The sequence below is a fragment of the Scleropages formosus genome, chromosome 12 (assembly GCF_900964775.1).
Source record: "Scleropages formosus chromosome 12, fSclFor1.1, whole genome shotgun sequence".
In the NCBI taxonomy this organism is placed as follows: domain Eukaryota; kingdom Metazoa; phylum Chordata; class Actinopteri; order Osteoglossiformes; family Osteoglossidae; genus Scleropages; species Scleropages formosus.
The window spans coordinates 2,006,926-2,021,195 of record NC_041817.1 but is presented as its reverse complement, the minus strand read 5'-3'; positions in this window follow the sequence as shown (position 1 = coordinate 2,021,195).

The following is a 14,270-nucleotide window of genomic DNA, read 5'->3' as shown; positions in this document are numbered from 1 at the left end:
AGGAGCAGCTTTTATCCCACTGCTGTAAGAGTATACAACACTCACCAATGTGCCACCTTTACTAACTAGAGTTGGACTGCTCCTTCCAAGCACATTGGTAAATTACACTGTCACTTTAAGCATTCACATTCTCGCTCTCACGTTCTGAGTTCTCTGGCTGTCTACTGGTATTATTGTTATTACTGTTACTGTTATTTATTGTCATTGCTATTAGCATTATTCACTGTCATTGTTTTGTTTTGTGCAATATTTCTATTGTCTTTGTCCATAGGCTGTGGAGAAGCAATCATGATTCAAGAAGAATTTCATGATACTTGCACAGGGTACTTGTACCTGTGACAGTAAACTTGAACTTGCCGAAGCGTTTTGCTACAGAGTAAGCGGCTACGAATTGTTCAGTTTATTTCTTCTGAACAGTCGACAACACCACGTGTTTTCAAGACCAGATGACATGTAAAAACTGCCAAATGCTGTCTTCACGTCTTTTTTTCAGAAATAACGCTTATGGAATGGTTTCGGAGTTTGACATTTAATATAGCTATTTATTTTACACCATCCGCACCAACAATACGTATGCAGCACAAAAAAAAAAGCCAGAAAGATTCAGCTGACATACATTGTTTTCTAGGGAAGTGAAATACCTGTTCAAAGCCTGTTCGAAACACACAGGATCTCTAAAGACGACAAAGATATTAAATATTAAAGATATTAATATTAAAAAAAGAAACAAAAAAACACCTCTTTTCGAGTTTCTTTAAGAACTCGCAATTGTTCTACCCGCCCTGATTTCATACTGAGCAGCAATGCGGCGTTTCTCCCGTGGGCGAGCTGATACTTCTCTCCAGCCCACGGTGCTAATGGAGGCCACGCAAGACACACTACTGCAATGCAATGCAAAAAAAAAAAAAAACACATGTGCAGGTACTCATTTCAGTGAGTGGGTACGCTTAGTACTAAATAGGGTGACATACTGTATACTTAATATACTGTACATTCTTTAACAATCACCACAGATAATTCCACCAAATGTATGGCAGAATGAGCCTTCGCAAGAACCCTGGACTTAATGGGTTTTTTTTGCTGGTTTGTGCCTTAATAGACTTGGAGGCGACCACTGGTTGAACAGGTGAATCCACCAATTATAAAAGTAAAAATTCCAGATTATATTTTTCTCCTTAGAATTTTACATTTATCTGACACTTTTCTCCAAACCAACTTCCAATGAACTCTAGCAATATCAGCCCGCACACCTTAAGGTGACTTACACTGCTAGATACATTACTTACACTGGGTCACTCATCCATACATCAGTGGAACACACTCTCTCTCTGTCACTCACACACTATGGGGAACCTGAACAGCATGTCTTTGGACTGTGGGCAGAAACCAGAGCACCCAGAGGAAACCCACACAGACATGGGGAGAACATACAAATTCTACACACTCTGAGCACTGAACCCACAGCCTCTTGCACCACCCAGGTACTGTGAGATAGCAGTGCTGCTCACTGTGCCACTCTGCCACATAGTTCTAAAGCAAGAAAAGTAACAGTAATTTAAATTACTGAAGATTTACAATGAATGGCAAATATGTCTTAAGCAATTGTACAGAAGTGTATGATAACTAACATATAGTTGGAAATACACACAATACAATCTCAACAGCACCTAATAAGTTATATTTATTAAAAGTTACTTCTCTGTGTATATACAAGGTATTTTATTAATCCATCATCAAGGGCTGCAGTGGACCAGAGCCTATCACAGTAGAATAGGTCTTGAGGCAGGGTGCTCTTCATCTGGGGAGCCTGTTTATTGCAGGAGAATCATGCACATTCATTTACTCAAACATACATAATATACTGTATCATCCAATTAGCATTGTACAGTTCAATGCCATGGCAAAAGAATGAATGTTGCTCTTATAAGCTTTTCACTATCAATTAAAATACTTACAATATTTATTTTTCTTACAGTTAATATGCAGATTTGATGAGAAACTAAATTTCTTTTACATAAGTATTTGTCACAGACAAATGCTCAGTAATACATTCCAAGATGTTGCTGATAATTCAGAGCATAATTTTCTATGAAATTGCACTAGAAATAACACACACACACACACATTTTCAGAACCGCTTGTCCCTCACGGGGTCACGGGAAACCGGAGCCTACCCGGCAACACAGGGCGTAAGGCCAGAGGGGGAAGGGGACACACCCAGGACGGGACGCCAGTCCGTCGCAAGGCACCCCAAGCGGGACTCGAACCCCAGACCCACCAAAGAGCAGGACTGGGGTCCAACCCACTGCGCCACCGCATCCCCTGCACTAGAAATAACCTACGTCAGAATACAGGAAATTACATTTCATTTGATTTTTGGACACAGAACACAAGTGTTAGTCGGTCTTAAAGACAGACACAGGCACAAGGAAAAAATAAACATCTGAAGAGCATGAAGTGGCTATTAGGTTTTTATGAAATTTGGCTTGACCCTTTGTTCTGTCTTCCAGTTCTGTGTTTCTTCTTGATATTTATGAACAGTTCATTTTTATAGCGCAATGTAAGAGCTGCCTAAGAGGCAGCAGGTAGTGTAACGGTTACACCTGTTGCATTTAGAGTCCAAGATCCAATGTTCAAATCTCACCCCCTACTGCAGTACTCTTGAGCAAAGTTTTTGCCTGAATTGCTCCAGTAAATCTTAACCAGCAGTGTAAACAGGTAAATAATTGCACATAGCTTAACATTGTAAGTTGCTTTAGAGGTAAGGGTCAGCAAAATGAATAAATGTAATATTTAGGAAATATTACAGTAAACTTTTATATGCCTGAGAGTGAGGTGAAGGCATCCAAAGACTGCTGTTTATAAAAGGTCTCACTGAAGTGATACATACAAACAAAGCTTGTGTGGCCTTTGCCATGTCACATTGCAATAACAATCAATCTCTCATTAGTGAAACAGCATCCAGCTGTGACTAATAACAGGTTTTTCAGAAAACATGTTATGGGCAGGACTGTGTTGTGTCAGGCTTTGGTGATTTTTGTTCTGCCCTAATAATAAACCTTCTGATTAAATTCAGCAGCATAGTTTACTATGCAAAAGTCACACAGACCTAATTTCACATAATGTTATTCATTTTTTCTCCCAGTAAATTATTGAATCTTTTTGCTGCTCAGATCGAATGCATTTTTTCAATTCAGTAACAGTTGCACACAAAAGCTAAAATGCATAACAAGAAAGGCTTGAAAATTGTCATATTTTTGTGTTATGCTGTTAAAATAAAGTTAATAGAGTGACTTTGTATTTGCAGGTTTTAAGTATTATTGTTAATAACTCACTCACTCTCTCTCAGTCACTATCAGTAACTGTTATCCTAAAGCACAGGATAAACAGTGGTCTGGAGTCTGTCCTGGAAGCATACTGTGCTGGGCTATGTAGGGTACACACTGGATAGGGTGTCAGTCCATTGGAGGTCACATCAGTTTCTTTAGCATATGAACATTTAAATGTAATTTCAACAGAACATCTCAACATTAATTTAATGTCATTAAAACTTCAACATGATTTTTTTTTTTCTGAAGGATGTTCGCCACTGTTGTCTTCTTGGACCCAGTAATTATAGTAGAGGTTTCATTCTTGTTTCTTCAGCCACATAAAGTCCTGCACTGTTTCATGGGCACAAAGTCAAAGGGTAGGGGGCAGCAACTCTTTCTGATGGCCCATCTGTTTCAGAGTTGTACCGATTACATGGGAGGTATAACACCTGAGGGAAATAGCTTTTTGGGCACAAAGTGGAAAGGCCTCATCGCAGCTCCACATATGCAGACTGAGATTTGCTAATGTTCTAAAACTTTGTGCTCAGCTGCTTCGCTTGACCACTGATGGGCAGCTTCATTCGTCAAACTCTGTGGATCTTGGTCCGCATCCCTCATCATCCGGTCTTTAAACAGGAGCATATGTCACGCATCTGGCTGGGGTGAACCAGGTCAAGCGGTCCACCTGTTAGACAATTTGGTATAAATTCAGACGTGAAATGTGCTAAATGATCCAGTAAATGCGTGCTATTCAGAGTGCAGAAATTACTTTTCCATCTGAGGGACTGTTTTCTCACTCATACTGGTTTCTCTGAAATGAAGTCCATAGGCAATAAAACCAAGGTACAGTGAGGTTGTAGTGTACAATGTCTAAGGGGAAAAGCAGTGCACAGGATGTTGTAATTATGATGAAACCATCCCTTAATATATCATATCATGGATAATATACAGTACATAATGTGCAGTACATAAAACATGTAAACTTTATTGCCTAAAGTAGAAATGTAAGTGGTTTTTCTGGAGACTTTTTATTTGTATTTTTATTACAGGTTTGAGTAGAAAGCTAAATAAATCTTAAAACAGATGTGAGCTGGTTTCGAGACAGTAATGAAATGTAACTCATGCAGAAGGGTAATCCTGCAAAATATAGCATCATCTAATTTACAAGTAGAGTACACAGTTTAAGGCAGAGTGCTTTGCAGATACATTGTGCATGTAAATAAGCCAGTCGCCTTGAACGTAATTCCTATATTTTTACATATTAAAGGGACGAAAGCAAAGATGGGAGAAAGCAAAAGCTTACCAGAATAGTTATGTTTTTTCATAATGTGATGGACGAATTTCGGTGACATGCCTTCATCAACGTCTTGTGTGCTTTCACATCGTTGCTTTGGTTTCATATATACCAGGGGGTTCTGAGCACCTTATCTCTTAACTTGTCTTACACTAAGTTGAGTACATCTTCTGTTTTTCAACATACATATTAAAGGTTAAATCCATCAAAATTCATTTGACTTTAAGTCAACTTAAACTACGAATTGAAAGCATATAATTTAATAAACCAAACAAGTCTAATTTGTTAGAAGGCCCATAGGTAGTTCATGATGCATTTAATCAAGTGTTTTCTGCGGTTGCTCATGCAATTATCTGTTGATTAAACACTGGGAGATTGTTTTTTTGTGTGAAATTCACACGGTAGCAGAATGCCCAAAGCTAATTTCCCTCTCGGATTAATACGATTTCATTCATTCATTCATTCGTTGGTTCGTTGGTTGGTTCGTTCATTGGTTGGTTTGTTCGTTCGTTCGTTACATCATTCCTTCTTTCCTTTGTTCATTCTATAAGATATGGTGTTATGCTATTATGAAAATGTTGCAAACTCCAAAAAAGACTTTTATAATTTAGTGAAAGCTTGCTCCTTGCTGGTCTTCCACACAAACCACACTTATGATATGACAGAGATATTGTTGATTCATAGGCATCTTCACCTGCCTGAACCTGTGGCCTCTGTAGCTTTTCTCAGTTGCTTTCAAATTGTTTTCTTCCTTGATCAGTTTCAACATTAAACCTGATGTTGGCAGTATGTTAATGGTATTATGTACCTTGCAATTGTTAGTTATTTAATTTTGTTTCCAGTATCCTCCTTCTTAGCCATCCTTTTATAAACGCACTACTACTTTATAAAATTTTAAGTTGTGCCCCTCGAATATATTCAGTTTACCACAGCAAACAAGCTGTCCTTCTTATGTAATCATATGTGTGCATTTGAATTTTTAATTATTTAGTTCCTCGTGGTATGTAGTATCAATTGAAATATTAAAGAAACCTTGATGGCACTCTATGAAACAATAAAATAAAAGGTGGTATGCAGTTCTGCTATGTCTGTATTTAGTTTACTTTTAGTTTGTTCTCTCGTTTCTTGCAGCTAGTGACCTTTCAAGGTTTTTGTCTGAAGGGCTTGTGCAAACTTCAGCCTTAAGAACAACATGTAAGGGGTTTGTTACTTCAGATCTGGGAATAATCTAACTTTTCCCATTATTTATTCATACATACTCTGGGGTTCATGTCATCTTTTTGGGGTGAATATACTTTTAGTGGTATTATTTATTAAACCCTTCAAAAATTAAAAATCACTAAGAGCTCTTAAATGTCAAAAAAAAACTTTCTATAATTTATGGACTTGCATAATTTGGGAATACGCTCATTTGAAGTTATCTGATGAACCACTGCACGAACTTCTCTAGGAAATGTTTGTTACCAGGTTTAGACAGCACTTTTGAGCAGCAGTGTGAAGCTGCATAAACAGTAAATACCTGTAGACAATACAAATAAGTAACTCTTTTAAATTACAACTGGATTTACAAGCTGAATTTCTAATATGACATCATGCTGTTTACACAACATTTGATGTTTCCAGAGAGCACTTGCAATGGAGCTGCTACTTTATCATAAAAGTGTAAATTTTTCTTTTTCTGTGTGTGGCTGAACATTTTTGTCCAAAGCAATTTAGAGGGATAATAATTAAAAGCAATCTCCGACACTCATTTTTTGGAATACTCTATACATAGGCCACATTAGAGGTGTTGAATATAAGTGACCCCAGTGATGGTCTGAATCCCAATAATGTTTGGCTGCGGTCAGCCAATTGCCCAGCTGCAGAACACCGATGCCCATCTGCTGCGCTTGCATTGTGTTATTGATTCACTGTGCAGCCAGCTGGCCGGTCAGTGTGTGTGTGCTCTGTGTGTATATGCGTGCGGCAGTTTGCATCCGCCCCGGACCATTTGCTTCATTGAGTTTCCAACCCAGCAGCCCTACAGTCGGTTGTCTGACACCTCCATCTCATTAAATATTTGGTCACTAACATTTACAATGAACCGAGGCAGGCAGGAGCAGAGGCATGCGATGCTGTTTCAACTGAAGCCCACGCATGACTGTTTTATTCTCTCTGTGGGGTTAATAAAATGTTGCTTCATTCCACAGCTGTCCGAATGATCTAATCACAGCTTAGCAGTGGCTGCCGAAGCTGTTTTGAAGTGAGTGTTCCTAAAAGCATATTTCTCCTAAGGGACATTATTGACTACTGCCAGACACGGATGGATCGATCCAGTTAAAGTATGGTGGTTCTACGATGGAGCTCTTTCTCATTCATGCTGAGTGCACCCACTTTATAAGTTAGGAGAACAGAATGCATTGTATCACACACACACACACACACACACACATTTTCAGAACCGCTTGTCCCATACGGGGTCGCGGGGAACCGGAGCCTACCCGGTAACACAGGGCGTAAGGCCGGAGGGGGAGGGGACACACCCAGGACGGGACGCCAGTCCATCGCAAGGCACCCCAAGCGGGACTCGAACCCCAGACCCACCAGAGAGCAGGACTGTGGTCCAACCCACTGCACCACCACACCCCCTTGCATTGTATCACTTTTAGGTTAATTGTATTACTTTGTTGTTAATTGCATGACTGCAATTATACGTATCAATACGTGCTACAGTTTTACATACATGGGTTATTTTCTTGGGTTTGTCAGAACACTGCCTCTTGATTCATTCAAAAAAGCTGAAGCATGACTGGCATGATCTGTTCAAAACAGCGAACGCACCCTGAACGGATGTTGCTAGTTCTGCGACCCCTGAGAGAAAATATACTAGATCTTTCTATGCTCCGGCTGAATGTAGCTGCAATGGCATTCCACTTGTATTTGTATAATCGAAACTTTTGTTTGAGGTCTGTTATGGGCAAGAGAGGAATAAAAGTGTCTTTCTTCCAAGACTCTTTCATACAAAACATTTCCAGCTATGAGCCATTGTACAGTATTTCAAACAATAATACTGATATACTTGGTCACTAAAGTCATTAGGTCATTAAAGTTTTATTCATTTGATTGTGCGTAAATATGCCCATATACCCTGGTGAAAAGTAGATGTGAAACATCGAAATGACTTGAACACATCCTGCAGTTACACACTTCTAAAATAGTCACTCCAGCAAGTCCTAACTGATTTTTATGAATGGCATGCAGCAACCTGTTTAAAGTAACCTATAATTCATAATTGTTATATTCAAGTATTCCCATGTTCTTTTTCCTTCGTTTTCTGCATTTTTTTCACAGTCTTCACTGAAAAATACATCACATGGCATATTCCATTGACAAAAACAGTTTAAAAATATCTCCAGTGAGGCTTTTTTTAGCTAATTTAGAGATTGTACAAAGATCTTGATTAGTGGTAAGCAATTTTTTGGTTGCCCGACTGAGATCTGAAAGCCTGTCTGATTTCATGAATAACAATCATATTCACCCCTTCCCTTATTTTTGATTGCATCTCCATTTTTGTCACAGCCCATAATTTATTGTTAAAGCTAGTGAAAATGACTTCATGATGAAATAACTCATGTTTTATCATTCTTGGCTGACTCTCGTTAAAGCTAGTACCCTTTTGTATCCGAAAAAATATAATCATATGTAATATAATTTATATGCAACTCATTGTCTTATATCATTAATTATATATGCGATTTGCTGTAATCATTGCTGTATGTATTGATAGTGAGAATAGCAACACTCTGAGAGCGCTACAAGTTGGTCATGCATGAGCATGCAATTTAATTTAAATTTAGAAAAGTTCCTTAATTTGTAATTTTGGCTGTTAGTTTGGATTGTGAGAGTCCACATCCTGTCTCTAGTACAATGCTGAAGGGAAGGTAACAGGCACATGTTTATGAATGTCCGTGTACTGCTTATGTTTATAAAGTTCTTTTCTGGGAAATTAACTTTTTCAGCCTTTGCAGATGATAATAACCCATCTACTCACTTCATTTAACAGACCAATATAAGAGGATCAAACCTTGATCCATTGCTACACCTCAGCAAGAGGGCTACACACCTTCACCTCTGGCCATATGCTCAACCCATATGCTTCTCAATCTGGGCACCAGTGTGGTAGAATGAACTCTTTCTCTCCCTCAGAACTGCTGAATGCCTTTGAGCACTCCAGAAGAGGCTCAGAATGCATCTCTTTCAAACCTATTTCCTTAAGAACCTCCCAAGCTTCATGTGTTAGTCCTTCACCATATGTAACTTTTCCATAAGTAATTTTCTGCTCATTTGTCATTCCTGTAGGTAACTACTTGAATATGTGTTATAGGAAAAGTAGTATCAAACAAATATGTTGCGATAAATTCTCTTATGTTAAATTTTGGTGCGCTGTGAAATGTATCTTTGCTTACTCTGATTTGTATGTTGCTTTGGAGAAAAGCATCTACCAAATGCATAAATGCAATTCTAAATGTAAATGTAACTATTAGGCTCATTTTATCGCTTACAGATGTTTGTACGCAAAAAGACAAAGCTTTATCACTTTTTATTGCCAGTTATTTTATTAGCACAATTCAGGTTATAATATCTTGCTCAAGGGCACAACAACAGGGTTTCTCCAGACACACAGAGTGACAAACTTTGTCTTCAATCAGAATACTCCCTGCTGAACTAACTGCATGAGAACTATGTGTGCACCTTTGTAAAAATTATTTTATTGAGATTACAGGGCACAGCGAAGGCCATTTCAGTAATTATCAGAGTCTGATACAAGAAATGCACAGTTGCACACAGTTCCTTCCTCAGCAACCTATTTCTCTGGCTCTGCTTTCAAAACGACAATAACATTTACTTATATTCATACCTGTAGCTGACACTTTTCTGCAAAAACACTTTTCTGTACAGTTTTAACCTGCTTATAATGAGTTACCCATTTTTCCTGGAACAATTTACACTAATTACCTTTCTCAAGGGTACCACAGCAGGAGGTGAGATTCACAGTTGTTTTGAGTCCAGAGGCAGAACCTCTGACAATACAAAACAAAAAGTAAATACAATTAGGAATGGAATGACTTTTCTCCCATCCTACCACACTACACTGAAATCTGCATTGCATTTACATTTACATTTATTCATTCCGCAGGCACTTTTCTCCAAAGCAGCGACCATCTCATAGAAAATAGATTGTGTACGTTACATTAGCAGAAAGAGAGACTTAGTTGCAGGGGCGTGATTCTAAGTACAGTTAGTTTGTTTCTCTCCACCAGATGCACCAATGTTCATCACACGAGTAGCTGCATCAAACTCTATCCGAGTATCGGCGATTCCAAATCACCTTCCTAGTTATTTTTTTTGAGATTACATATATAAACATTTATGTTACATTATAGGAGTTGCTTGTAAAGGTTTATCCAGGCATGATCTTAAAGTTATAGTGCATGAACATTTACACCTTAAATGAACCTAAGAGATCAAACAGGTGCTTCATCACGATATTTGAATTACCTTAGACCTTTTTACTCTCAGCTGCTGTTTTATTTGCAGTTCGCAAAATGGGATATTGTGGATTTCAGCGTAAATTTGGAACGAGTCAGGGTATGACATGTCTGCCTAAGGGGCTGTGTGGAGACATGGGTTCTCTGATGAGATTCATTTGGCCTTTACATCTACTGGCACCCATATGCTGCTAAGGGGTAAGTCTGCCACATTACTCAGAGGTAAATAATGTTTACTGAGCCCAATTAAGAGCACAATCTAAATTTTTAGTTCTGTTACATTATGGAACTGTTGCCTTAGCAGCTCAAACTTCATTATACCAAAACATGGTGAAACATCCATTGAATTATGTGTAATTTATAACTAAAACAGACAATCCTGAATGTTCTTTCTGCATAACTACTACTGGTTGGTTTAAATAGGCAATAATTTGGGGGTCTGGAACAGATTAATCCAATTCACATTATTTCTTCTGGGAAAAATTGATTCAGAACTCGAACTTTTCAGAACTTGAACGCCCTTCTGAAATGAAATAAGTTCGAGTTCCGAGGTTCCACTGAACTTGAATACTTCTGAACTTGAACAATTCAGAACTCGAGCAGTTGTTCGAGAAAAAAATGTCTCAGAACTCGAACGAAATTTTGGAACTCGAACCAATGAACCTTTCAGGCTAAAACCTGTTGGACACGCGATGCGTCTTTTTTCCCGTAAAACAAAGGGTGCATATGACACGTATGACTCGGTATGAGTCAGTCTTACCTGAAAACTCGTGGAGTTTATTTCATGTCGTTATGGGTTTTACACTTTTTATTTATGGTTTTAGTATCAGGTATGTATGTATATACTGGTATTACTTCTATATCAACAAAAACAATAATAGTAATACAACAACAATAGCATGTTATTATTATTAGCTGAAACAGTTTACAGCAGTTTATTCAGGTTGATTCATTGAAGTACTTGTCTGAGTGTACTAAAAATATTAAAAAAATGTATTGATTAATTTGACCAGGGCAGTATGTGGCAGTCACTAATATTTCTCAATTCTTATTCTATACTTTGACAGTTCAGTGGAAAATGCTTTCATTGGTTTTTAAAGCGAAGCCTAGAAGATGGAATGCTGATAAAAAGCTGGGGGCATCACTTTTTATCCTGAATCCATGGAAATGATTAATGGAGTGCCATCTGGGCTCTGGCCAGCAAACATTCTTACCGTACCAGGGTGTATTCAGAACGCATGCAATCACATAGCAATGCTCACTTTTGGCCACCTGCTCAGCCTTCAGAACCTGTCAATTACAATGAAGACTGAAATTATTATAGCTTTTGCTGCCTTTATGAGACACTCATTCGCAAGCAGAGGCGGAGAAGAAAAGATTCTTTCTTTTAATCTCCTTAAGCTTTTACCTGTGATATTTCATTACAGCTGAACTTTGAACAACTGATTAAATTGCTATTTCTGGTAACAGCTTGGCATTTCTCAAGTCCAGAAGAAAATGATTATTCCCTTTTTATAATATTGCAACAATTTAATTTGCAAAATCTGTTTTTAGTACATTGTAAAAATTTGATTATAAGCAGTATTCAGTTAGTCAATCAATCAGTCAGCTTCCTTCTGCTTGGAGAGACTCATGGTGGTGCATGGTTGAGAACCAGTCTCAAACTCCTTCTGGGGATCCCCTTGTGTTCCCTTGGCAGCCAGGAGATGGGATCTCTCCAAAATGTCCTAGGTTTGCTGTGGGTCTCATCCAACATGCCTGATATGACTCCAGCAAGAGCCATCTAGAAGATATTCTTATGAGATGCCTGAATCACCTCAACTGACTCCCCTCAATCTGGAGAAGCAGTGACTCTGCACCAAAGTCTATCACAAAGAGTGAGGTCAATGATCCTACAATGAAACAATTTTAGCTGCTTGTACAGTGTCTGAGATCTCATTCTTTCATTCATTACCCAAAGCTCATGACCGTAGACAAAGATGGGGACATAGACTGAGTAGGATGCCCAGACGTTAGTCTAAAGGCTTTGCCAACACACATTGGTACAGTGTCCCAAAACTTCTGACAGTGCACTATTCTGCATCTCAATCTCCTTTTCCCCTCTTCATCAAGTAGTGATGAAGATCCAGAGATATTCAAACTCATTCACCAGGGCCAGTTGTCCCTCCTGCACCTGGAGAGAGCTTTCTACTCTTTTCCAGGAGAGGCCATGCAGTTCATGTCTGACACTTCACCTTGCAGGTGGTGAGCCCACAAGATGGCTCCATCATACCATTTCAGGGTGAACCCAAACAGGTTATGTGGGCTGTCTGGGCATCAGGCATTTACCAATCCCAAGCCACTCCCAATCCTGGCTGCAGAAGGGGGTCCTGATAACCCTAATCTGGGCAGTGTGCACTTTGTTGTTTTATGCGTAGTTAGGTGGCCTTTGTGGTCCATTCTTTGTTTGGCCTCCTCCCTGGGAGCTTTTCATCAAAGGAGACCTTACTAACCGTTACCTTGCACTGCTTTCTCCCAATGAATCAAGTATCACAATGGACAAAAATATCTCTTAAAGAGAAAAAAAGGTGTGCAGTTGGGGAGGTGATACTCAGTTCATGAATGTAGCCTTGCATGTAATGATTCACACCGCACAAGAAAAAAACTATGGGTTTGAGCCTGAAAAGTGGGCTTCAAAGAAACGCTTTTCTTTGGGCTTTGCCTGAATGAGATTTAGATCAGAGAATATGATCAACAGGAGACAGACTACCGCACAGCTCTAGTGAGAATGGATCAAATCAGTTGAAGATCTAAATATCTACTTAAAGTGAATTTGCAGCTGCATAAATAATTTCTAAACTTTTTTATTATTCAGCCCTAACTCTTAATTCTGTTCTCAGACTTATTCAGTGCAGCCTTTGGGGCTTTTTTCCACATGTGGCTTTCAGAAGACTAGCATTATAATTGCTGGTGGCAGTCTGTCACTCTACATTTCTGTTCAAAGAGATGTAAGCATCACTTAAACATGAGCACTCACAATACACAATTGTAATTACATTATTCTCAGACCTTAGCCTGTTATATGTAACTATAGCCCATATATTATGAAAATTACGTAAGTGGATGTCAGTGCGTGTACCACCAATAATCCGTAGCAGCGTTTTAACATCTTCATCACTCGGTAAGGACCGTAGTAATAGTTCAGAGGAAAGTCTGTACAGAAAGTGTCATCCTCCATTTAAAGTGGCAAACTAGAAGTCCTGAATGCATTACCAAGTAACATTCAATGAATAAATGCATCTGCATGGTATCACATTTGCCCAACATCATGATGTGTGCTGGACTGCCAGTGAGATCGATGCTAAAATTTATCTATTATTTTAAAACTGAACAGTGTTTTATGACACCGTTGAACTCTGATAATACAAAACATTAGAGCATTTTATCAAGAATTCATAAGCAAACAAAGCATGAGAAAATCTGAAGACTGATTCTTTTTCTCAAACAATATTTATTTAAAATGGTGCAATTAAAGAATTTTTAAATGCAAAAAAAAAAAAACTTTGTTTACATGTTTGAATGCTGCTGCACGAGTCCTGTTTGACCTGCCAAAGTGTTCCCATGTATCCCCCCTTCCTCTTCTCTTTGCATTGGTTTCCTATAGCTGCCCGTATCAAATTCAAGACTCTGGTTACAGCCTACAAAGCCATCAACAGACCTGCTGCCCGATATCTACGAGACCCGATCACTCGCTAACCCCTAACCAGACTGCTACAATCTTGATGGTCCCACGCACAAAATATCCAAAATCAAAAACATTTAAGTTGTCGATTATAGCTTTGGTGTGGTGAAATGACTTCCCCCCTCCCTCACAATTGTTGAATTTCTCTCTGCATTTAAGAAGGGTCTCAAAAAGCGTCTTTGTCAGATATACTTCTCCCCGATTTCGTAAGTTCTCAATAAACGTTTACTTGTTTGTTATGTTTAATAATTTTTTATAACAATATGTTTAATAATGGAAAAATGTATATGTAATTTGTTCTGTAGCAATGAAGTTTTGGTAAACAGTGATTTTCTTTCAGCTGAAAAAACAAAAATGAATTAAGTGAAGAATCTTGCATAAGAAAAATGGACCTGAAATATTCAATGGAATTTTGT